The sequence below is a fragment of the Saccopteryx bilineata genome, chromosome 1, assembly GCF_036850765.1.
Source record: "Saccopteryx bilineata isolate mSacBil1 chromosome 1, mSacBil1_pri_phased_curated, whole genome shotgun sequence".
NCBI lineage: Eukaryota > Metazoa > Chordata > Mammalia > Chiroptera > Emballonuridae > Saccopteryx > Saccopteryx bilineata.
This window is the reverse complement of record NC_089490.1, coordinates 31,343,003-31,367,589: the sequence shown is the minus strand read 5'-3', so window position 1 is coordinate 31,367,589 and position 24,587 is coordinate 31,343,003.

Genomic DNA, 24,587 nt, shown 5'->3' with positions numbered 1-24,587 from the left:
TAACATTTCCTGCAGCATTGGTTTGGTTGTAATAAATTCCTTGAGTTTGGATTTTTTTTTTGTGAGAAGTTTTTTATTTCTCCTTTAATTTTAAATGCTAGCCTTGCTGGATAAAGTAGTCTTGGTTATAGGCTCTTGTTCTGTATTACTTTGAATATTTCTTGCCATTCCCTTCTGGTCTCAAGTATTTGTGTTGAGAAGTCAGATATCATCCTTATGGGGGCTTCTTTGTAGGTGATAGCCTTTTATTTTCTAGCAGCTTTTAATATTTTCTCTTTATCACTTAGCTTTGGTATTTTAATTATGGTGCGTCTTGGTGTAGATTTCTTTGGGTTTCTCTTTAATGGAGTTCCCTGTGCTTTTTGAATTTGTGAGAGTTTTTCTTGCATTAATTTAGGGAAGTTTTCAGCTATGACATGATTGAACAAAGTCTCTGTCCCTTGTTCTTTCTCTTCTTCTTCAGGAACCCCTTTGATGCGGATGTTATTTCTCTTCATGTTGTCACAGACCTCTCTTAGAGTTTCCTCAGACTTTTTGAGTCTTTTTTCTTTTTTCTACTCTGCTTCTATGCCTTTTTTCAACTTGTCCTTCAACTCGCTGATTTGATCCTCAGTTTCATCCAACCTGTTTTTAATTTCTTTCATCATGGTCTTCATTTCTGATATTGTATTTGTCATCTCTGACTATTTTTTTTTTTAAATATTTCAATGTCCTCTTTTATGCTTGCTATTTCTTTATTTAGGTGTTGTTAATGACCATCCATTGTTGTGCTAAGATCCCTAAGCATCCTAACAATCATTATTTTAAACTCTGCATCTGGAAGTTTGGTTATTTCCATATTACTCAGTTCATTTCTTGAAGGTTTCTCTTGTGGTTTTTTTGGATTGCACTTCTCTGTCTTCTCATTATGTCTGTGTGTTTGGGCATGTTGTTTGTAGGGCTGGTTGAGTCTAGGCTTGGTGTTGTCTGCCTCCAATTTTCAGCTGTGTTATTTCTAGGTCCTCTTGGGTTGGCATCAGCTGTTATTTTGTAATCCACTGTCAGATTTGGCTTTTCTAGTATATCCACTTTGAAGTCTTGATTTGTTTGTTTTCTTCTCAGTTTTCTTAACAGGGTGGTAATCTTTTTTACTGATCTTAGCAGGGGGCTTATTTGAAACTGTATCCAGGAATGCATTGGGTTTAACCTGAGACTCTGAAGGCCTGATTTGTCAGTTACTCTCTCCAGGGTAGTGTGTTTTCTCAGCTTCAGTAGGAGGAGGTGTATCTCAGATCTCCATGGAGACCTGAGTTACTGCCCTCCTCCCCACTTCTTGTTTTCAGCTGTGTCTTGTTGCACTGATTGGAACTGGAGTGATGTCTGGAGATGGGTCACCCGGAACCACTTTTAGTATTGTATTGTGTGGAAGAATCAACCCCTACCCCAGCAATGGCCACCTCCAGCACTAGATGAATCATTTTCTCAAGTCATCCCATGCATTCCTCTGCCCCTCACCATCTGTCTCTCTCCCCCTTTTCCTTTTGGAAGACAAGCCAGCCCTTTCAACACACCTCATTGCTAGGTCCCCAGGCAAGTAGCTATGAGCAATATTTTCTGCTCTTTTTCTTGGAGTGAGAGCCCTTCTGGGCTCTCAGCCTCAGCTCCCTCCTTTCTTGTAAGCAGGGGAGATCCACCATTTCTCAGCATTCCCTAGCAGGCTTGGTGTGGCTTTTTCTTTGCTCCTTGGTTTTTGAGAGCTGTTCTTATAGTCCAGAGTTGGTTTTTCATGCTGATTGTTCCTAAATTAATTTGTAATCCATTTTGGTGGTGTGAGCTGGGAGTTTGTGCATCTGCCTACTCTGCTGCCATTTGAGGTCTCCCTAAAACAGCCTTTTTTAAAATGCTCACTCACCTCAAAGTCATTCTTAAATGGCCTCTTGTAACCATCAATTTAAAAATATCCTTCAATATTTCCTTCTTCTATATTTACAGATCAGCTTTTGTCTTTAAATTTTTAATTGAACTTAAATTGATCTTTTTCTCTTGTATTTGGTTAAGACATGTTTTTTTCCTTAATGTGTGCTCAAGTATTCCAATGCTATTTAGTCAATAATCCATCTGTAGCCCACTGATTTGTAATGTCACACGTTATCCAATATTTAAGTTTCACTTATTTATTGGATGTTCCTGAACTTTGCAATTTATTCCTTAATGTTTTTCTGTTAATTTTCCATAATTATTTATTTACTAACAAGCACTTTTTAATATCTTGAAATCTTTCTCAAAATCATTTTGTTTTTTCAACAATCTAGATGAATTTAGTAATCAGTTGGCCAAGTTCCTCATGTCAAAAGAAGAAAAGAGAAAAATAAACTAAAAAAGAAGGAAAATGAAATAACTTGTACTCCCATTGGGCAATATTCCATTTAATTTACATTTTGGAAAAATATACATTTACAATCGTAAAATTTCCCATTCTACAACATTAATCTCATCTTTTATGACTCTCTTTGTTACCTTTTTTACTCTCTCTTTTTGAATTGTATTCATATTAGTATTGTATATAATTATAGTTTAATTTGAGAAAAAATTATATTTTATACAATGCTCAGTCTTCACAATGTTTAATTTTGTGTCTATACATAATTGTCTTCTTTTATACTTTTTTAGAAAATTATATTTTTAAAAGTATCAGTCATATTAATTTTTTGTCTTTATGCCTAGACATGGAACAGTTTTTCTTCTTCTCTTTTTATTATTATTTGCTTTTGTAATCAGGAGATCTTTCTACTATATTTCCTAATTTGTTATTGTTGGTATTGTTTTGTGGCTCTTTCATCTTGCATTTGGCAATATTTTATTCAGTTTTCACTTGATGATGAAATACTGATGCTGACAGATAACTTTATGTCTTTGTGATTCAGATAGTGGACCCATCAGTCACATGGACACTTAATGTCTCTTGAACAAGCATTTGACCTTTTTCAGGGCACAGTATCAAGCCAGGAGCTATTTCTCAAAGTGGAACAGTCATCTGCAAAAAAAGTCATGCCTTTTTCCATAACCCTGGGCCAGCCTTGTAATTTCCTAATGGGGTTTGACATGGTTGGGCTACATTTCCTTTAGGCCACCACTGAGTTCAGTCTTCAGTCAACCAACCAGGCACACAGAGCCACTCTCGGCCACTAGGGTGGCACAAGAAATTCAAATAAATTTGGCTCATTTTCTATAATAACACATTCAAGTTAATCTAAAATTATGGCCGTTTCACATAGATTTAGCATCCTTAGAATCTATTCTCATTTATATTTCTCAAATTTCTAGTGATACAAAATTAACAAAGTCTTGCAATTCTTTTTGGATCAAACTGTATTTGGTCTCTGGGGTCTGAGTTTGTGATCTTGTTTGAGGGAATAAGTTGTAAGAAATGAACCTAAGGAAAATTTCTGCCCCATGAAATGAACATATCTGTTAATATCATTGAAGAGTCTTCAAACAAAATAGGACTAGCTTGCTAAAACAACTTAAAAAATACTACCCTTATTAGTAAGGATGGCTTAATAGGGTTTTTAATTCCATAGTGCTCAGATTTACTTAAATTTTTAGAAATATTCTAATTTTATTACACAGCATTTCTATCCTTCTCAAACAATATCACACCTTTCACATAAAGATCTAATAAACTACAAATTCAATTTATATTGTATTTCATTAATCCATAGGATCAGGCTTTGTATTTCATTTTCAGAAATATTAGCTCTGAAATTCTTCTGGCCAGTGATAGAAACTATCCCTAGTCCTCTGCTTATGCCTACAGGTAAAAACTTACTCGTTTTTTGTTGTTGTTTTTGTTTTATTTCTTTATATACTTTAGTTTTAGAGCAGTGTTAGGTTCACAGCAAAACTGAGCAGAAAATGCAGAGAATTTCTATATATCCCTGTTCCTATGCAAGTACAGCATCTGCACTATAACCATCCTGCACCTGAATGGTTAGTCTGTTACAAGCAATCATCTGACATTGACATAGCATCATCATCCAAAGCCCACAGTTTACATTATAGTTTACTCTTGGTGGTGGATATTTATTGGTTTTGAAAAATGTATAATGATACAAATCTACCATTACAGTATCACATAGGGTAGTTTCACTGCCCTAAAAATACTCAGTGCTCCACCCATTCATCTCACCCCAACCTTTGGCAAATACTGATTTGGTTTTCATTGCCTGCATCGTTTTGCCTTTTCCAGAATGCCATATGGTAGAAAACATATTGTATGTAGCTTTTTCAGGTTGGCCTCTTTTACTTAATAACATTTATTTAAGATTCCTACATGTCTTTTCATGGCTTGATGGCTCATTTGTTTTTATTAAAAACAAATAAGATTTCATTATTTTGATGTATCATAGTTGATTCATTCTCCTACTAAAGGACATCTTGGTTGCATCCAAGTTTTGGCAATTATGAATAAAGCTGCTGTAAACATCAATGTGTAGATTTTTATGGGGACTAACTTCTCAGTTTATTTGGTAAATACCAAAGAGTGTAACTGCTGGATCACATGATAAGAGTGTGTTTAACTTTTAAGAAACACACAAACTGTCTTTCAAAGTGGCTGTACTGTTTTCCAACCACATCAGCAGTAAATCAGAGTTTCTCTTGTTTCCTATCCTCACCAGCATTTGGTGGTGTCAGTGTGTTTAATTATAGCCATTCAAACAGATATGCAGGTGTATCTCATTATTGTTTTAATTTGCATTTTCCTATTGATACATGATACAAAGCACTTTTCATGTACTTATTCGCCACCTATAAAATCATTTTTTGGTGAGGTATTTTTTCAGATCTTTGTTTTTTTGGTTGGGTTTTTATTTTCTTACTGCAAAATTTAATTGTATTTTTTGGATAATGGTCCTTTATTTAGATATATCTTTTGCAAATATTTTCTCCCAATCTGTGGCTTGTTTTCTCACTCACTTGAAGAAATTTACTTTTAAATACTTTTTAATGCCCCCAATACTAATTTTTGTGACTCTTTTTATTTACAGCTTAAGGGATGCCAATATTTCACTTTCTAATCATAACCAGGTGTCATTGCCTTCAGATCCTACCAACTAAGATAAATGTCATGGGTTTCCCTTATTATACCTCTAATTTATGGGCATTTATGGTTCCAAATATGGTATCAGCCAAGTTTTAGTTTAAAAAGAGAACCAGTTGAAATTTTTTAAAAAAGGAATTTAATACAAATAATAAAGTACTTTCATATGCATGACTTGAAGAATGGGAATCAGAAGGCTACCTAGCACTGGAATTATTGAATTCAAGGGTATATCATTACAATAATAATTCAAGTATTAAAGAAACAATTGTCATCAATATTCTTATATACAGAACCTGGTTTGCTTGTAGAAGCAGCAGAAAAAACAGGATTTTAGCCTTATTATGTCTTCAGAATATAAATCTCATATAAATGCATCTAATCTGTGAAATCTAGTTCTCATCCAAAAGCCTGGCTGTGAGTATACAGGAAATGTAGTTCCTAGATTCCTGGGCTCTGCAGTTCAGAAAAACAGATAAAGGGAGTAGGCTGGGTGCTAACTGTATTGATCTTAGTCATGCTGTATAATTAGTTACAGTCCATGCACTTTGTTTAAAAATCTATAATTTTATTTTTGGGCTATAATGCTGTCTGACCCATCGTAGTAACTATATAATTGTCAGCTATTATCACTATACATAAAACGTATCTTTCTAGACCAAAATATATATGAATTATTACCATTAACTCATATGAGTTTCTTAGCACATTTTCAAGTCTTCGTAAACCCCTTAAGGGTCATGGGGCTCTGGAAGTGGTTACCAGAAAGTGAACAGGTAAAACCTGTATGTCCCCACTTTCTATTCTAGTGGCAGTTGGATGTTCATGATGAATTCCCAGACAAGAGGAGTGGTGGTCAGGAATGAGGAGGAAGATGCTCTATCCACTGCTCACCAGCCCTGCCTCCAGGGGAGCCCTTGGTTCCTCTGTGTTTTGCAATATTGAGACAAAGGGCAGATGAGTTTCCTTAAAGAAGGTTGTGAAAGAAAAGGAATTGACTCTGTGTGTGTGTGTGTGTGCGTGTGCGCACACACTCGCACCCTTAGATCTTCTTAACTTTTCATCTCCAGAGAGAAACAGCTTTAATCCACTAATTGGGGGCGGGGCAGCTGAAAGTGGGAATTATGAAAGAGGTCCAATGCCAATTTACATATGGCATCTTAACTTTCCTGCCAAGGTTGCATTTCGATTTCAAACTGGAGTAGCAGAATTTAGGATTAAGCCAGTTACTGCAACATAGTCTGCTTTAAGGCAGATATATAAAACCTTAAACTAACTACCATTGGGTGAAAATAATTGCTTTAAATGCAAATGTTAAGAATTCAAAAAACAGGTGTTCCTCTTTATTTTTTGGTTCCTTTTGAAAATATGACAACAACGAAGATAGTTTCTGCAACATATCCAAAGGCCCTTTTAATATTTCCTTCTTTATAATTTTATTTCAGTTATACTAACAAAGATATTTCAAGAGTTAAATAAAGAGGATGGTAAACAAGTAGCTAATATAGATTAGTCAGAAATAAGAATGGGATGTCTAATTCCCTTAAACTGAACATAAATCCTGGTGTTTGGTAGTCAGCTGTTCTTTTTGTTCATGTATCTCTCTTCCATCATGCCGGCTGAAAGTTAATTTGGCAGAAAAATATATAATAGAAGTACAGATCTTATCTTTTGAAATTCATTAGAGAATGTTTCCCCTGATAAATTTTCTTCCATCAAACACTATTTCTAAATGATCAACCAAAGCACACTGATTGCTTGATAAACCTTCTGGGAGAGAGACTCCATCCTGAGAATCAACAACAGCCCTCTAAACTGCTTTCCTGGAGACTCTGCTCTCGGATTTTTAATCTCCTAGAGGAAGAAGAGAGAGGATTTCCTTAGCATCAGCCCTGCTTTTTTGGTAAAAAAAGAATGAGGATTATGGATCAGAATGGTAAGAGATACAAAACTTGTATTTAGTTCTGCTCATCTTCAAAGTCATTTACAATTTGCTACAAGAAATGAAGAGAGACTAGGTCTAAACCTCTTGGCAAACTACTAGATTACTTAACCCACTTTGCGATTGTGCAGCTGAGATGGGAGAAGGGTCTGAATTACATTTTATAAACATGCTTTTCTGTGAACTGACCCCTCACTATGCTTTGCTTGGGTGCATTCATCACTGTCATTTTCAGGGATTTTTCTCTGTTTCTTCAGGGAACTTAAATTGGGTGTGTAGGTAAGAAATTTGAAATAAATGGACATCTTAATATTCTTCACCAAATCATCACTGACTGAAATAGCAAAAGAAGTGACCTTCATAAATTATATTGTACCTTATCACAGGACTTAGACCTGGGCATGAAAATGATACAGATTTATGCAGAGTTTGCCCCTGTTGGAAGTTCAAACTGAAGACACCTTTTAAATTATTTATAGAAGGGAAAAAATATTTGTGAGGGTATACAGCTCTATGAGAAGTTACGGTCTTTCAGCAGAAGGGCACAGAGGCCCCTCCAGTTCTCCACATTTTTTCATTATCATGCATTTGTGTCTCAGTATAGATGTACTTGGTGTTATTCAATACATGTAATTTTACCTTTGATCGGGATCTCAGCTTATAGCATGGGAGGAACAGACTGGCTGAGCCAGAGATTTCCCACTGAAGCACAGACACAAATACTGGCCTTACAGCCAGGCTACTTCTTGAATAAATCATGTCACAGGAAACAACTGAAGTGGCAGTGGTTTAAGGAATTCCTACATACTTTTAAATAAATTATTTTGAGAACTATTTGTCAAATATGAATTTAGTATAGGAGTCTAACCAATAAAATTCCATTCCCTCTGCCATGCAGCGTAGCAGGCACAAAGGGGCAGGGACTATCATGCTGGAGTGAATGCTTTGGAGTCCATAGACCTGGACTTAAGTCCTGTGTTGATGGCTTTATTACTGTTTCATTGATCTGTCCTCATGTTAATTTCGGAAGGAGAAATGCATTGAGAGGTCCACATGCTTCCCTAGAGATGCTTTCGTTTGCTTTCTATGTTCTATTCAATTAGACTGGCTTGTGCCACAGGGCTCAGGACTAGAGGCGAGGTTGCTTCATTATCTCTGGTCTCCGGATTTAAAATCCTGGGAAAGGGTTTGTCATAACTTGATTTTAAACTAAGTACTGATCTAAAAGATAAAAGTTTATGTCTAGGAGTCAAGGGTGGGTTAATAGGGTAATACTTTTATTAAAAAATTGGCTTTCTGGCAAGCCTTATTAAGATTCCAAAGGATTTTTTACAGAAATAGAACAAACAATCCTAAAAAGTGTATGGAACAAAAAAAGACCCTGAATAGTCAAAGGAATCTTTAAAAAGCAAACAAGCAAAGCTGGAGGTATCATGCTTCTTGATTTCCAACAATAATATGAAACTATAGTAATCTGTTTGTATACCATTGGCATAAAAACAGAAACATATATCAATGGAATAGAATAGAGAACACATGAATAAATTCACACAGATATAGTTAACTAATTTATAAGAAAGGAGCCAAGAATATACAATAGGAAAAGAATAGTCTTTTCTAATAAATAGTGTTAGAAAAACTGGACAGCCACATTCAAAAGAATAAAATTAGAACACTATTTTCATAAGACACATAAATTAACTGGAAATACATTAAAGACTTGAATGTAAAGACATTAAATCATAAAACACCTAGAAGAAAACAGGTAGTAAGCTCCTGAATATTGGTCTCATCAATTACTAGTATTGTTATTATTATTATTTTTGAATTTGACACCAAAAGCAAAGGCACAAAAGCAAAAATAAACAAGTGTAACTATATAAAACTAAAACACTTCTTCAGAGAAAAGCATCAGCAAAATTAAAAGGGGAATCTATGGAATGATAGAAAATATATCCAATCAATATATCTGATGAGGTTTAATATTCAAAATATATAAAGAACTATACAACTCAACAGCAAAAAACAAAAATAAAACAGAACAAAACTGATTAACAATGGTAAAGGACTTGTAAATACATTTCCCAAAGTAGACATATAGATAGCCATCAGGTACATGCAGGTACGTGAAAATGTGCATCCAATGCTAACCATCAGAAAAATGCAAATTAAAACTACAATGAGATATCACCTCACACCTGGTAATTATCCAAAAGACAAAAAATTAAATGTGAGGACATGGACAAAGGGGAATACTTGTGTGTTGTTGGTAGAAATGTAAATTGGTATAGCCACTATGAAAAACAATATGACAGCCTCTAAAAAACTTAAATATAGAACTATCAAAGATTTTCAAAATTTCACTTCTGAGTACTATTTTGAAGAAAATGGAAACATTGCCTTAAAAAGATATATGCAACCCCATGGTTTTTTTTTTTTTTTGTAGCATTGTTTTCAATAACCCAGACATTGAAGCAACCAAAGTGTCTATTGATGGATGAATGGATAAATAAAATGATACATATAATGGAACATTATTCAGCAATAAAAAAGAAGGAAATCCTGCCATTTGTGACAACATGGATGGACATTGAGGGCATCATACTAAGTGAAATAAGTCAACAAAGAAAAACACACACTGTATGATCTCACTTATATGTGGAATATAAAGAAAACAACAACTAAGCTTACAGATACAAAGAACAGATTGGTGGTTAACAGAGGCAGGGGGCGAGGTGTGGGTGATATGGGTCAAAAAGTACAAATTTTCAATGATAAAATAAGTAAGTCCTGAAGATGACACACAGCATAGTGACTACAGTTAAAAATAATATATTATATATTTAAAAGTTGCTAAAAGTAAATTTCAAAATAAATTCTCATTAAAATAAATTCTAACTGTGTTGTTAAACAAAAAATATGCATTTTTTATTTTTCATCTCTTTGTGACAATGACTTCAGTATTAGAAAAATAGTCCTATGGACTTATGCCTAAACTCATTTCAGTTAGCTCCTTTTGTTGCAAATGAGAGACTTCCAAATCCAGATTCACTTAGGCAAAAATATATTTATTGCCTGATGTACAGAAGTCCAGCAATTGACAGACTTTGCTCTCAGCTCTACTGTTTAACATATACCATCAGTACTCAGTTTCTCTCTCCCTACCTCTTGGCTTCACTTCTTTTCTTGACCTCTTCTTTCTTAGATAAAAACTCCTATCCTGATGCTAAAATGGCTGCATAAGTATCATCTTTTCGGGTTAAACTCCCCTGGAAACACTGAGCTTCCTTTCTAGTATCCCCCATAGAAATTTAAATAATGTCATTCTGATTAGATTTATTGAAGTCACATTTCAACATGTGAAATAAATATTATAGCTAAGATAGTGTGGCAGTTTAAACTGAAGTGGGCTTAATCATGGTGCAGAAATATGGAGCTCCATACATTGAAAGTTTTCTGAGGCATTGATCTTCAATTAAAAACTGGGGTTATTTCTAGAAAATGGTAAAACAGAGGCTATGAAAGCAAATAACAAATATGTATAAGCAGTACCTAATGGACAAGAATAATAGAAGGTGAAGTGGTTGCTCTAACAGACACATTCTTAGTAGTAAAGAACTGCTAACTTTGTGTCGAGTAACAAGATGGCTCCTAACAGGCAGAGGAAAGCTTACTCTCCTCACATCTCAGAACTCCACCGGCTTCAGTATATGGACACCTACAGAAATTATACTGCAGCCTTATACTGGCAAAACAGGAACGCGTGGCTTAGGTAGGGTCAGGAAGTGAAAGTGTCTGGAAGCATTTGTAGTAGAAAGGTGTCCCTAAAAAGCTTCACAGAGAGTCATAATGAAGAACATGAGAGGACTATTTAAAAACTCATAAAAGATGTCTGATACTTCTAAAAATTAGATACTTCAATCAGATAGTGATAAGAGCCAGGAGAAAATGATCATTACCTTAGAGTTTCTCAGGTTGCATCCAAAGAGAACTTTTTTTAAAACCACACAAAAAAACCCCACAAATAGTAAATGTATTAGGAATACATACACACACACACACACACACACACACACACACACACACATATTGCAGAGGGAGAGAAAGTAAAAGGAAGCAAGGAAAAAGAAAAATTAAATTCAGTTCAGGAAGTTGTGTATTGCAATGTACAATGATGATAAGGAGCAAATGAAGTTAATCTGAATCCTTCTCTTGAGAAATCAATAATCTAGTAATAAATAAAAGACAATTATTTAAACAAAATATAATGTAAAATGCAGTGAGAGGACCTGTATTCTTTTGAGAATTCAATGAAATAATCAAAGTATGTGATGCATTTATGATATTACTTGCCTCAGAAATAAAACTCAATAAATGTGGTGACTGTTATTTTTAAAATGTGGTAAAAGCCAGGAACCAGTTGCATTGAAAACTATCTTGGAGTTTTGTAGATGAGAAATACATGGAAGAGACAACACTTCCGGCATAAGGAAGAAGTAAAAGCAGAAGCACAATGGCAAAAACTTCAGAACACTTGTATCAGTAAGTTGATTAATTTGACCGGGGTGGACAAATGGGTGACAGTAGCTTATAGCTAATGAGAAGCGGCAAATTGATCATCAATAACAGATTCCCAGAATATAGAAATTGTGCTATGATGAGCAGCACCTGCTCTTGGTAGTGAAAATTAGAACTGATGACCGGCGTGCCAAGAATGTACCATCCCAAAAAGAGAGCACAACACAGAAAGTGGCAGATGAGCCTGAAAACAGAGTCTAGCTAGCTGAGAAAGGACTTGAAATGCATGCTCAGAAACTTGCCCTCACTCCATAAGTAACAAAAAACTAGTAGAGATATTTGTATAAGGAGATGATTATAACTTTATTTCAGAAGCATAATCCTGGCAGCATGTGAATGGTGGAGACACCAATTTATTTAGTAAATTACTGCTATAATCCTGCTGGGAGCAGTGATAAGCCTTCAGATAGGATTATGTCAACAGGAATGAGCAGAGAATGGATAAGAAAAATGATTCCAAAGTACAGTGAATAAACTATAACACAAGTAGGAAGTAAGAGAGAAGTTGTTTTTTTAAAAGATACTGTGATTTATCATTTGAGTGTTGATGAAGAAGTAATAAAAATCTTAAGAGGAAAGAAACTTTTGGAGAGTAGAAAGAGGAAATTTTGGTTTGGGACTTCTGAAATAAACATACAGTAGAACATCTAGTTAGAGCTTTTCAGTGGGCATTTCGACATCCAGTTTGCACTACTTTTGTTGCATCATTTTTATTTTTTTCCTTCCCTCCAAGTCAAACAGCTTTTATTCTCATTGTTTTATACGTAGGTTGTAGGTTCTAGAGAAAGGTGAAATCTAAAGATAAAACTAGTGAATTTTCCAATTATCAGTATTAATTAGAAACAGGTCTGTTTGCCTGTAGCTGAACAAAGCATCCCCAACGAGTGCACTGGTGTTTGCAGGAATAAAGCAGAGTTGGAACTATCCTGTTAACCAATATTCTTGCTGGTGGCTCTTCTTGAATAAATCTGTGCAGGCTACAAAAAAAAAAAGTTATTTCATGGAATTTTCAAAATAGTTGAAAATTCGAACAACCTACGCATAAAACAATGAGAATAAAAGCAGCCCTTTGACTTGAAGGGAAGGGGAAAGTGAAAACAATGCTACAAAAGTGAGTCATTATTATTGAGAAGCTTTGCAGAGAAGAGGAACTTCCAGCATTAAATCCTTAAGGCAAAGGTGAATTTTTAACTATGAATTTAGTTTTTAGGTAAATGAATAGTTGATTGCAGAGCACTGTGGCTGGAGTAAATAAGACAGGGCCAAAGGCAGTGAGCTACTTTATTTTATATATGTGTTTGCAGTGGATGCTCCTGCAAGTCTGGCTGCTTTTGCGCTCAAGTCTACAGTTGCAATTATAGCACTGACTCACATAAAATGTTAAAAATGTTTATCGGGTTTTTTTCTTCCAGAGAAAGTAGCTGGTAAATAACTTAGTCATCCAGTACTCAAATATAATAAAATAAAACAAAGTTTATGGGACACCTTTTTCAAGCTTTGAAATGAGCAGTTTAGGACTTTCTGAGACAATAAAAATTAGAGATAAGCCTCACATTCACTTAAGCTCTCTATGAAGGGGCAATTTCCCAAACGGCACAAAGAAAGGAGGTCTTGATGATAAGGAAAAGGCATAGCTCAGAGGTCAGAGGTGGGAAAGAGGCTAGACTTGGTGGGATAGAAACCGAAAGGGAGCAATCTTCAAAGAGGGTGCCCTAGCCTAGCAGCTTGCATGTGGGTCCCTTGTGGGTTCTTGGCTGAGGACTGGGCTGCAGATATCGAGAGCAAGACTCCGCAATGCCCAGCATAGAGTGACTGCAGAGGTCTGAGAACTGTACAGGATACAAGGAGACTTACAGGGCCAAGTGACATTAGGATTCTGTCCCAGCTAGTGTTGAAACCTCACTGAGCCACTTGGGCATTCGGTTGAAAAACCTGGAAGAACCGTGCCTTAAGAGGAAGAGTCATACCCTGCGGTAGGAGCTCCCTAGAACTAAGAGGGACCGAAGAAACAGGCTTACTCTCCCAAACAGTAAAACCAGAACTGAAATGAATCAAAAGCATCTTCTAGTCATTTAACTGCCTGTGAAGCAAAATTTAAAACTGATTAAAGAAAAACAACATAATCTCAACTCCCTTCAAAGGAGCAGCCACAATGTTTAGTCTATGGTACAAATTACTAGTCATGCAAAGACACAGAAAAAGTTGACCCACTATTAGAAAAAATAGGTGTCAATAAAGAGAGACTCACAACACAATCAACAGTTCAAATGCTATAGAGATGTTCACCTGAAACCTATACTCTTGTTGATGAATGTCACCCTATTAACTTTAATATTTAAATAAAAAGATAAAATAAAACCAAGAAATCAAATAGGCAAAAAAATTAATAAAAGAAAAGAAAGAAACCTTGAGATGACTCAGATATTAAAATTAATGGTGCCTTAGTTGGTTGGCTCAGTGGCTAGAGCATCAGCCTGGCATGAGGACGACCCAGGTTCAATTCCCAGTCAGGACACACAGGAGAAGCGACCATCTGCTTCTCTTCCCTACTCTCTCCCCCTTGTCTCTCTCTTCCCCTCCTGCAGCCAGTGTCTGTATTGGTTAAAAGTCAGCCCTGAGTGCTAAGGATAGCTCGGCTAATTCGAGCATCAGCCTCAGATGGGGGTTGCTGGGTGGATCCTGGTCCGGGTGCAAGTGAGAGTCTATCTATCTCCCCTCCTCTCACTTACAAAAATAATTTTTTAAGTAAGTTGAAAATTGTTGTTGTTTTTTTTTTTTTTAAAAAAAGCTTATAAATATGTTTCAGAACTCTAAAAAATGGCTATGATGAATGAAGAGATGGGCAATAAGCATAGAAAAGAAACCTGTAAGAAAGACTAAAACAATTTAAATACATAATTATACATATACACTTTGAAACTACTCTGTAAGTTTTACTCACTTATATTTTAACTACATTCTTGGTGTTTTCTAAAAACATGTTTAAGTACATTGCCTTTTAAAATTCATTCTTATTTCATAATGCTCTCTGTGCCTGATTTATTCCAGGTCTCCAGAAACTCTTTTCAGCTTTCTGAAGGCAGCTTCCTTTCTTTCTTTGCTCTTCACTCTAGGGGGAAAGCACAGCAGCTCCATCTTCATCAGAGAGCAGGCAAGACCTTGTCTGCTTAGCATTCTCAATTAGACTGTTGAATACCAAGCATCCCTGCTGTAATTCCTTCCTAGTCCTTGTTTCTTGTCCTCTGCTCTTGGCAAAACAGAAAGAGACAAGAAATATGCAGCAGCATGAAGCCGCTGGTTTAAATGAAACCTCGGTGATTGTCCTTTTCTAACCACCAAGTTATCTGGCAGAAAGCTTCTAAATTGCCTTAAGCTCCCCTCCCAGTAGATATGCTAGATGCTTATTTATTAGTTTGAACTGAGTGGGGTTTAGCAACTCTCATTCACAGAATTAAATCTCAGTGCTTTGTAGATTTGAAAGGACTGCACCTTTCAAGAATGTATCATTTTACAACCTGCGGACTGTTTATGAGCAAATGTAAAATAATTTCCGTAAGTAACAAGTTAAGCTTAGCCATTGAACATATTACAAAGAAAAAAACAGTGAAACTATTTATTGATGAGAAATTTTAGGCATTAAACCGAGTCACTTAACTTTAATACATTTTAAAGTACCTATTGTATGTAGTAACAATGAAGAGAACATTTGATCACAGTATATACATCTTTTCTGAAAATCTATAGTATTCACTGATTATTTTTATGTAGGTGATCAAATATGAGAAATTAGATTCTAAAAGAAGAAAAACAATTATTTCAGAAGTTGGTACACATTTTAGGAGTAAATGTTATCAAAGAGCAAAATAATAGTTGATTAGTAATATTTGCATGAATAACAGTTTTGTAATGCTTACTGAAAAAAAAAAACTATAGAAGGTACCCAACTATCATTAACTTTACCTTTACTGAAAATAATTTTTAGAAAAAGCAATGCCAGTAATGGTGTACATTACTGAAATTGAGATGTCTCTTTTCGTAAGCATTGAGTACATAAGTTATTATTGGTAAGTGTATCTTTCTTCAGCTTTATATATGTCATCATTTAGTGCACTTGGCCAAGGTATCACACCCCACAGAGGTCGTTTTGTTTACATGTCTGCAGTTACTTAACTGACCCCAGGTGCTATAGACTGAATGTCTGTTTACCCCAAAATTTATATATAGAATTCTAATAGTAGATGGGATAATATTTTGAGGTAGGGCCTTTGCATAGTAAAGAGGTCATGAAGGTAGATCCCTCATGAATGGGACCAGTACTTTTATGAAAGAACCTTAGAGGGCTCCTTTATGTCTTCTGTCATGTGTGGGCACAGCAAAAACTGGCCATCTACCAACTAGGAAATGGACTCTTACCAACACTACGTCTATTGGTATCTTGACCTTGGACTTCCTGGCCTCCATATCTGTGAGCAATACATTGCTATTGTTTATAAGACACCCAGTCTATGGTCTTCTATTGACACAGCCCAAGGTGGTGAAGACATCAGGCTATGCCTAAGGTATCTGCAGTCTGGATGTTCTCAATTCTAGTTATTCATCAAAATGAAGTGTGAAGACTTTTAAGCATACAGAAGCCTTAGCCGGATGTACTGAAGCATGGGCTTTGAGGAGGGGCCTCACACCAGAGCTTTATTCAGAGTGGCACTGATGAGTCTGATGTGTAGACCAACGCACCTCCTCAAGAATACAAGTGAAAATTAAAGCCAACGTAATTTTCTCTTCCTGTCTTAAATTACATAGGGCAAGGCATGCTTTTTTATCCCCATGTTAAAGAATTCAGGGATTAGGCAAAAATAATACAGCTACTTGCTCCAGTGAGTATTTGCTTTTGGAAGATAAGTCTGTAAAGTAACTAAAAATGCTTAGTTATGAAAAGCAACAGTTAATCATCCAAACTGACTTCAAAACCATTGCCTGATTGTGCCCATAAGTCCAAAGCTATTATCTGAAAAAATATGCTAAATCCTGAGTAGTTCTTGTCTTATAAACAGACCTTTCAATTTCCCCGCCCTGGCCCTACTGTGTTATAAATGTTCTCCTTTACTCCAACACTCCCGAGAAATTTCTAAGACTGTCAAGGTAGTTTTCTCTCTGATGGCAGTACGTCTAATAAACTCAGCTTTGTTTGATCAACAGATAGTTTTGATGAGTTGGAAGTCACAGTTAAATCTACATCACTTAGATGCATATATAACTTTTTTATTTTATTTATTTATTTATTTAATTTTGACAGAGACAGAGAGTCAGAGAGAGGGATAGATAGGGACAGACAGACAGATGGAGAGAGATAAGAAACATAAATTCTTCATTGCGGCACTTTTATTTGTTCATTGATTGTTTTCTCATATGTGCCTTGACCGGGGGAATACAGCAGACTGAGGGACCCTTTGCTCAAGCCAGTGACCTTGGGCTCAAGCTGGTGTGTTTTGCTCAAACTAGATGAACCTGCGCTCAAGCTGGCAACCTCGGGTTTCAAACCTCAGTCCTCCACGTCCCATTTGGATGCTCTATCTACCACGCCACCGCCTGGTCAGGCCATACATGACATTTTTAATAACCACTAAATTAATAAAAATGAAATAGAGTTTGGTTAAAAGGTATAAATCAGCCAGGTAAAGATTGATGACATGTATTAATTCAGCATTTTTGAAAACGTTCCCTTGTTTTTTCCCATCCACAGTGGTTTTGTTCTTGGATAAGCTCTAGCAACACTGCAAACTTTAGTCTTCCAGAACATCCTAGGTGGACACCTGCACCTGAGTCAGCTACCTACACATTTTAGGATGCATTTTCTCCTGAAGACCTTAAACTGTTCAAGGACTGTGCTACTCCCAGAAATCCAAAATCCCTGATTATTTTCTTTATTAGGAATCATTTTGTTGCTATTCCCATCTATTGGTATATGCACTAAGCCAATTAGGAAAATATCACCCATAGCAATTAGGCAGTTATAACCTTTACTTCAGCTTAATCTTAGCTCCCTCCTTGAAATAACCTGTTTATATTTAATTTACACAGAAATAACGTAAACAAATTCAAAAACTATGACTGAATTAGGACATAAATTTCAAAAATTCTTTAAAACATATGAGCCCACAAAATACATTTCCAAAAGGGAAAAATAGTCAAGGTAACAGACCTCCCCCCCCCAAAAAAAAATAGACCTGAGAGGAAGGCACGTATAAAAGATACCAGGGTGGGGGAGGAAGAGGATGTGGGATGATGATAGAGAAAGACTTGCCTTAGGGTGGTGAGCACACAATACAGTATATAGATGATGTGTTATAAAATTGTACGCCTGAAATCAATATAATTACATTAATCAATGTCACCCCAATAAGTTCGATTTTATAAATAGATAACTAGGAGTAAATGTGCTAGAGTGAGATGAAGTGAGAATCTAGAAAGGAAAACTAAATTTCAGAATAAGCTTTATGTTGCTCCCCAAAATAAAAAAAATATATTTTAAAGATAAATTCAGCTAAAAATGCCTCTGAAATTATGCGTACAGTATGAGAGGAAAAAAGACACTGACCTTAGAAAACCAGACAGAACAGTTACATCTGCTCATAGGAATGTGTGGTCAAAGGGAAAAACCCTTAAAAACTTTTGATTCAATCTCAAATTCCTATATTTAATATAAAATGATAGACTTTAAACATGGATTTTACTGTATGCATTTGTGATCCATTATTTGAAGTCCTACACAACGTGAGGTGATAAAGCCAGGAAATAACTTAGAAAAAGTCACAGTGGTTGACTCAGGCAGGTAACTTACCCTAACTCGAAAGAACTGAAGTCAATCTGCAAGTTCAGATAAAACCATGTACCTATCTAACATAGGTTAGAACTGTCATATTTTTTAATAAAATGAGCATTAGATTTATCCATTATAATTTATTTCTGGTTTAATTTTATGATAATGTTAAAATCAAAAATAAAGATAGCAAAGATGCATACTGAATTAGGCCACATCCACATCTCAACATCAGATAAAACATTTGCTAATATTTTAGACATTGTATATGTAGATATAGAAGTAGACACAAAGGCCCTGGCCAGATGGCTCAGTGGTAGAGCCTTGGCCCAGTGTGTGGAAGTCCTGAGTTTGATTCCTTGTCAGGGCACATAAGAGAAGTGACCATCTACTTCTCCAACCCTCCTTCTTCTCTCTCTCATTCTCTCTCTCTCTTCCTCTCCTACAGCCATGGCTCGATTGATTCGAGTATATCACCTAGGCACTGAGGATGCCTCTGCTTCAGGCACTAAAAATAGCTTGGTTGTGAGCATAGGCCATAGATGGGCAAAACATTGGCACCAGACAGGAATCACCAGGTGAATCCCAGTCAGGGTGCATGCGGGAATCTATCTCCCCTCCTCACACTTAAAAAAAAAGAAACTAAAAAAAAAAAAAAAAAAGAAACAAACAAAACAGACACATAAAAACCTCGCATAATGCAATATATCTTTTAAAACCTCTTTAATTTTACATACTAATACTTGTCAAAATATTGGTCAATAATTTTTATTTCTGCAGAGAGAATTGGATAATTTAACTATCAAACTATTGTTAAAATTGTAATGTTTTAGCTGCAAAACATATTTATAGCTATAATTTTTTATACAATACTAATTATTTTTTTATAAACTCCTAGAAGTACATATTTTGGGTCCAACGCTGTGCACATTTTTAAGGCTTTTCTCTCAACACTTAGGCTGTAAACATCTCATTCGTAGTGATTTATTAAAGAAAAAAATAGAAAATTATATATGTGGAAAAAATAAAGTGGCAATAACTTTATTATTTCACAATATAATATTTTAATATATTATAGGTGTATTAAGTTGGCAGACGATGAGAAATTACATAATAAATAAAAGGTTAGAAGATTTGCATTCAATTCCCACAATGTCATCTACTACTACCCTCTCTAAAGTAATGCATTGATCTCTATCAACTTATTTCATCATCTTTAAAGTTGGATTAATAATGCCTGTCATAGCAACTTCTTATGCTTGCTTTAAGGATCAATATGAAACAGAGTACACAAAACACTTAGAAAAATACAGAAGAGATTTTCACTAAGGTCAAGGCTGAATGGAAGTCATAGCAAGAATTGAAAAGGGTATTTATAGTATATACAGGAGCCCAAGTGTGGCTGAGGCAGTCAGGAATCTGAACAGTATTCTTGACCAGCCACAGACTTCAACACATACGTCATTTAGTGAAGTAGCTTCTACGTAAAGTAAGAATAAATTTTGATTTTTTTTTTTTTGCTACATCACAAATTAAACTTTTTAATTTAAATAACGACGATCATCTATCCTTCAACATTTCTAAGGGTTAGGCGTTCAGACCAGGCACAGAGGCACAATTGTTCAGATTGTCTGGAACCTCAGTTGGAACACCCGAAGGCTGGAGGTTGGCGAAAGGCTCCTTCATGTGCATGCCTGGCAGTTGATGTTAGTTGTTAGCTGAAGGTATGGTTGGACTGTCACTTTAGACATCCATATGGAACATTTGTAGGTGCTCTGATTTCTTACAACATGGTGATGGTTAAGATGGTGGTCAGAAAGAATGAGAGACAGTGACAGTGACAGTGAGAACCAGGAGGAAACTGCATTGACTTTATAAACTAGCAACTAGCTATGGAAATTACATGGCATCATCTCCACCACATTCTATTGGTTGAGACAATTTCAAAGGCCCACTCTAGTTCAAGAAAAAGAAACACCTATTGATAGAGATGCAGTCAAGGTCTCATTTTAAGACACCACATGGAATCAATGTATCTTGGTGAGGTCATCTTTGATAAATACAATGTGATACAGAGCCAGAATACATAACCCCCTAGAACTGTTCTCTCAATCTCCATAAAGTTTTAAGACCCACACTCCCCCCCCCAGGAACTATCTTATAGAAGTACCAGGGAAGGTGATGTGGGATAGAAGGCTTTAGAAATCTGCATGAACCTGACCAGGCAGTGGCACAGTGGATAGAGTGTTGGACTGGGATGCAGAGGACCCAGGCTCGAGACCCCGAGGTTGCCAGCTTGAGCACAGGCTCATCTGGTTTGAGCAAAGCTCACCAGCTTGGACCCAAGGTTGGTGGCTTGAGCAAGGGGTTACTCAGTCTGCTGAAGGCCCACGGTCAAGGTACATATGAGAAAGCAATCAATGAACAACTAAGGTGTCACAACAAAAAACTAGTGATTGATGCTTCTCATCTCTCTCTGTTCCTGTCTGTCTATCCCTATCTATCCCTCTCTCTGACTCTGTCTCTCTGTAAAAAAAAAAAAAAAAATGCATGATTAGAAAGGCTGAACATATAAAATCATTAGTATTAGGGTCTAAACTTGACTGGATTATTATTTTACGATTCAATGTGTGGGTTGCAAAAGAAAAAATCATCTAGTTTGCATAAAATGAAAAATACTGCATTTTCTCAACCCCTTAATTCTAGTTTAAAGTTAAAATATTACCCTGCTTTTATTGAATTGGGTTTTTTTTTAATTACCTCTAGTTTAGAAATACTCTTGAATATTATAAAAATGTTGCTTCTTGTATTTAATATAGTTAGTTGCCCAATTAAATTGGAAGATTAAAATGTTGAAGTTGGGAAAGTCTCAACTGGGATTCAAGGCAGACACCTTTGAACCAGGCAAGCAGCTATAATTTGATAAGCCTCTCTACATATGCTTTTACATACCTCTGACACAGGTAACCTGTGGTAGTTCTTGGGAAAGTTCTAAACCTATGATTCTGATGCCCCAGAGTAAATCCTGAAAATGGTAGATGTGGGGGAGATTTACTGTGGGGTGTTATGATTGTCTTAAATGATTTGCACGTGCCAGAGTGAAGAAAATAAGGGTTCTCAACATCAGTGTACCTAGTGAGAAAAGGAGGCACACTCTGGACATAGGGAGATAAACTATTCCTCTTCCCTCAGGTCAAGAGACACCTGGAGAACCCTTTTCTCCTTTTATCTGGCAGTGAGCAGACATGGCCGGGCCTCTTCTGCTCACTCCTTTCTCTTTTGTTTTTGTTCTTCCTTTTCGTTTACTCGATTTTGTCTTTCCTTTCTTGTACTCAAATCCTTATATTGGATATCATATTTCTAATTTCCAGAGGTTCTCCAACTGTTCCATTTTTGTACCATTTTTTTTCCTCTTCAGTGCTATATTTTCTCTTACCTTTCAAAGACCATTTATCCTAGTAACTATGGGTCGATTCTCTCTAAGCATGTTTTTGTTTACTTATTTTGTAGCTATCTTTGATGCTGGGGAATGTCCTCAGTGGCCTGCTGTGGTGTTGATGATATTGAAGGGTGAGATACCAGAGGTTGTCAGTAGTTCAGTGTCAGTGGGTGGGGTTCATGGGATGGAAGGTTTCCCTGCAGAGGTGACAGGCTTTTCTCTATCTGCCCATAAAAATATGGATAAATCCTTCCACCTTTGGTTGATTCTTCAGAGAAGAATCCTCCAGTTTCACCCCAGAAGTTTTAAAGCTAGTTGGGGAAAGACAGAGGGAGGTTTCTCACTATTTCATATGCACATCTTTACCTAATCTCTCTACATATAACTTTGCTCTTTGGCCCCTTGTGGGCTTGCCTTTCTGTCTAGATTTATATGGTAGGGAGATAAAGAGGGATAGTTATCTAGGGTGGAAGCCTGAAGGTACAGCAATTCCCTCACAGTCAGGTTGTTGCACACTCTCTCGTTCTGCATTGCATGTCATATCTGCTTCCGGAAGCTTTTCGGGGTTCCATAGAGTGAATTGCCTTGCTTCTCACCAAACCACTCCAGCAACTGCAGGGACATTAGAATGTCATGTATTCTCCCCCATCTGCTTTGTATCGTTATACACGGGGATAAGCGGGTTTTGTTTACATTCAGAATTCATACTTCTGTTCTTTGTTCTCCTTCATGGTTTGAGACAATCTTCTAATTATTAAGAAAGGGAAAGATATGTTGATTCTACTCTCTTGAAACTGTAAGTCTGATATATATGTAAAGTACACACACACACACACACACATTAGAACATCTAAATTTTTAAAAATAAAATATCCAGAATCCCGTTACTCTGATAACCACTCAAAGTACATATTCTTAATTGATATATTCATTCTCTTTCTATTTCTCTGACCTAAAGTTAATTGCTAAAGCACCCAGGGCCTCAAGATGTTATCTGGCAAAATAAAGAGGTTACAGCAAATAAACGCAAAGGTAAAACACACCTTCCAGAACCAGTTTGCTGTTTAATGGAATGAAGTTTCCTGTTAGTGTCAAGTGTATCTCTGGCTTTATTGCTCCTATTTTTCTGCAATGTGTTTACAAACATTAGAAAGCACTACATACAGATTTGTACTCCAAAAATCAATAATTGTTGTTTATACAAATAAATAAAGTTAAAACGAAAACTCCCATGCATCAGAAAAATATGTCATTAGTCATTAATTGCTTCTCTTGAAAGAAATAAATTACCTGTAGTTTCACTTTCCACAACTCAGAAACAATAACACTGTAAATCTCTCTTAAGCTGCCTAATTAATCAATCATGATTCATAATATTAAAAACATCCCTTCAAACAGAGGCCGTGTCCTATCCTATCTTTCATGATACCTACATAAATATTTTGCACATATTTGGCTCTTAGGAAAAGACTACTAAATACCAGAAAAAAATACCTCTGATGATATTTTGTGTGCGATTGTTTCTTTATTTCTCCTTTGCTCAGATCAGTTTATATTTACACTAAGATATGAGAAAAATTAACTTGCCGTCCAGATGGCTTTTGCAAGTCTAAATAAAATGCAGTTTTCCTGGCTTCACTCTACATAAGGGTGCTTCTCTTTCATGCAAAAAGCAAACAAACAAACATAAAAAAAACTGATCTGTAAGAAAAATGTTAAGGATGACTAACTTATTTTTAGTCAGGTTTAAGACACAGTTATTAACTTTTTTTATTTTTTCAGGTTCTCAAAATTTATCTCTGCAGATTTTATTTCCAGAGAAAATCCATGCTGGCTTGAGCTCAAAGGTCACTGGCTTGAGGCCAAGGTTGCTGGCTTGAGCAAGGGGTCACTGGCTCTGCTGGGGCTCCCCAGTCGAGGCACATATGAGAAAGTAATCAGTGAACAACTAAGGAGCTGCAATGAAGAACTGATGCTTCTCATCTCTCTCCCTTCTTGCCTGTCTGTCCCTATTTGTCACTCTCACTGTCTCTCTGTCTCTCTAGTTACAAAAAAGAAAACACCTTACAGGTCTTAAGTGTACAACTCAATGAAATATCATCTGCCTTGTGAGCTCATCATCCAAAGTTAAGTCTCTTTCCAGTCTCATTTGTCCCCCTTTCCCCACTCCACGTAGCCCATCCCCCTTTCCCTCTGGCTATCACTATACTGTTTCTGCAAATAGCAAAAATGGTGTATTTGGAGTAAAACAACTTTAGTAAATTCGTTTTTTTAGTTTAATGATTTATTTATTACTAGACAATATAGATTGATTGCATTCAAAACAAAAACACAGATAAGCAAAAATAATGAAATAAAGACGGAAAAAGAAACTTAGAACCTTAATCCCAATAGTTAAAGGTAGCCACTAGTTACATTTTGTTCTAGTTTTTATACATAACAAACACTAATTTGAAAGAACATATGCATCTGTATATTCATTGCAGCATAATTTATAATAGCCAAGATGTGGAAACAGCTCAAGTACCCATCAGTAGATGAATGGATAAAAAAGCTGTGGTACATTACACAATAGAATGCTCTTCAGTTTCTTTTAAAAAAAAAAAAGAAAGAAAATCTTAGCTTTCGTAACAGCATAGATGGACCTGGAGTTTACAGAAAGACAAATACCATATGATCTCATTTCTATGTGGAATCTAATGAACAAAATAAACTGTTGAAAAAAAATAGC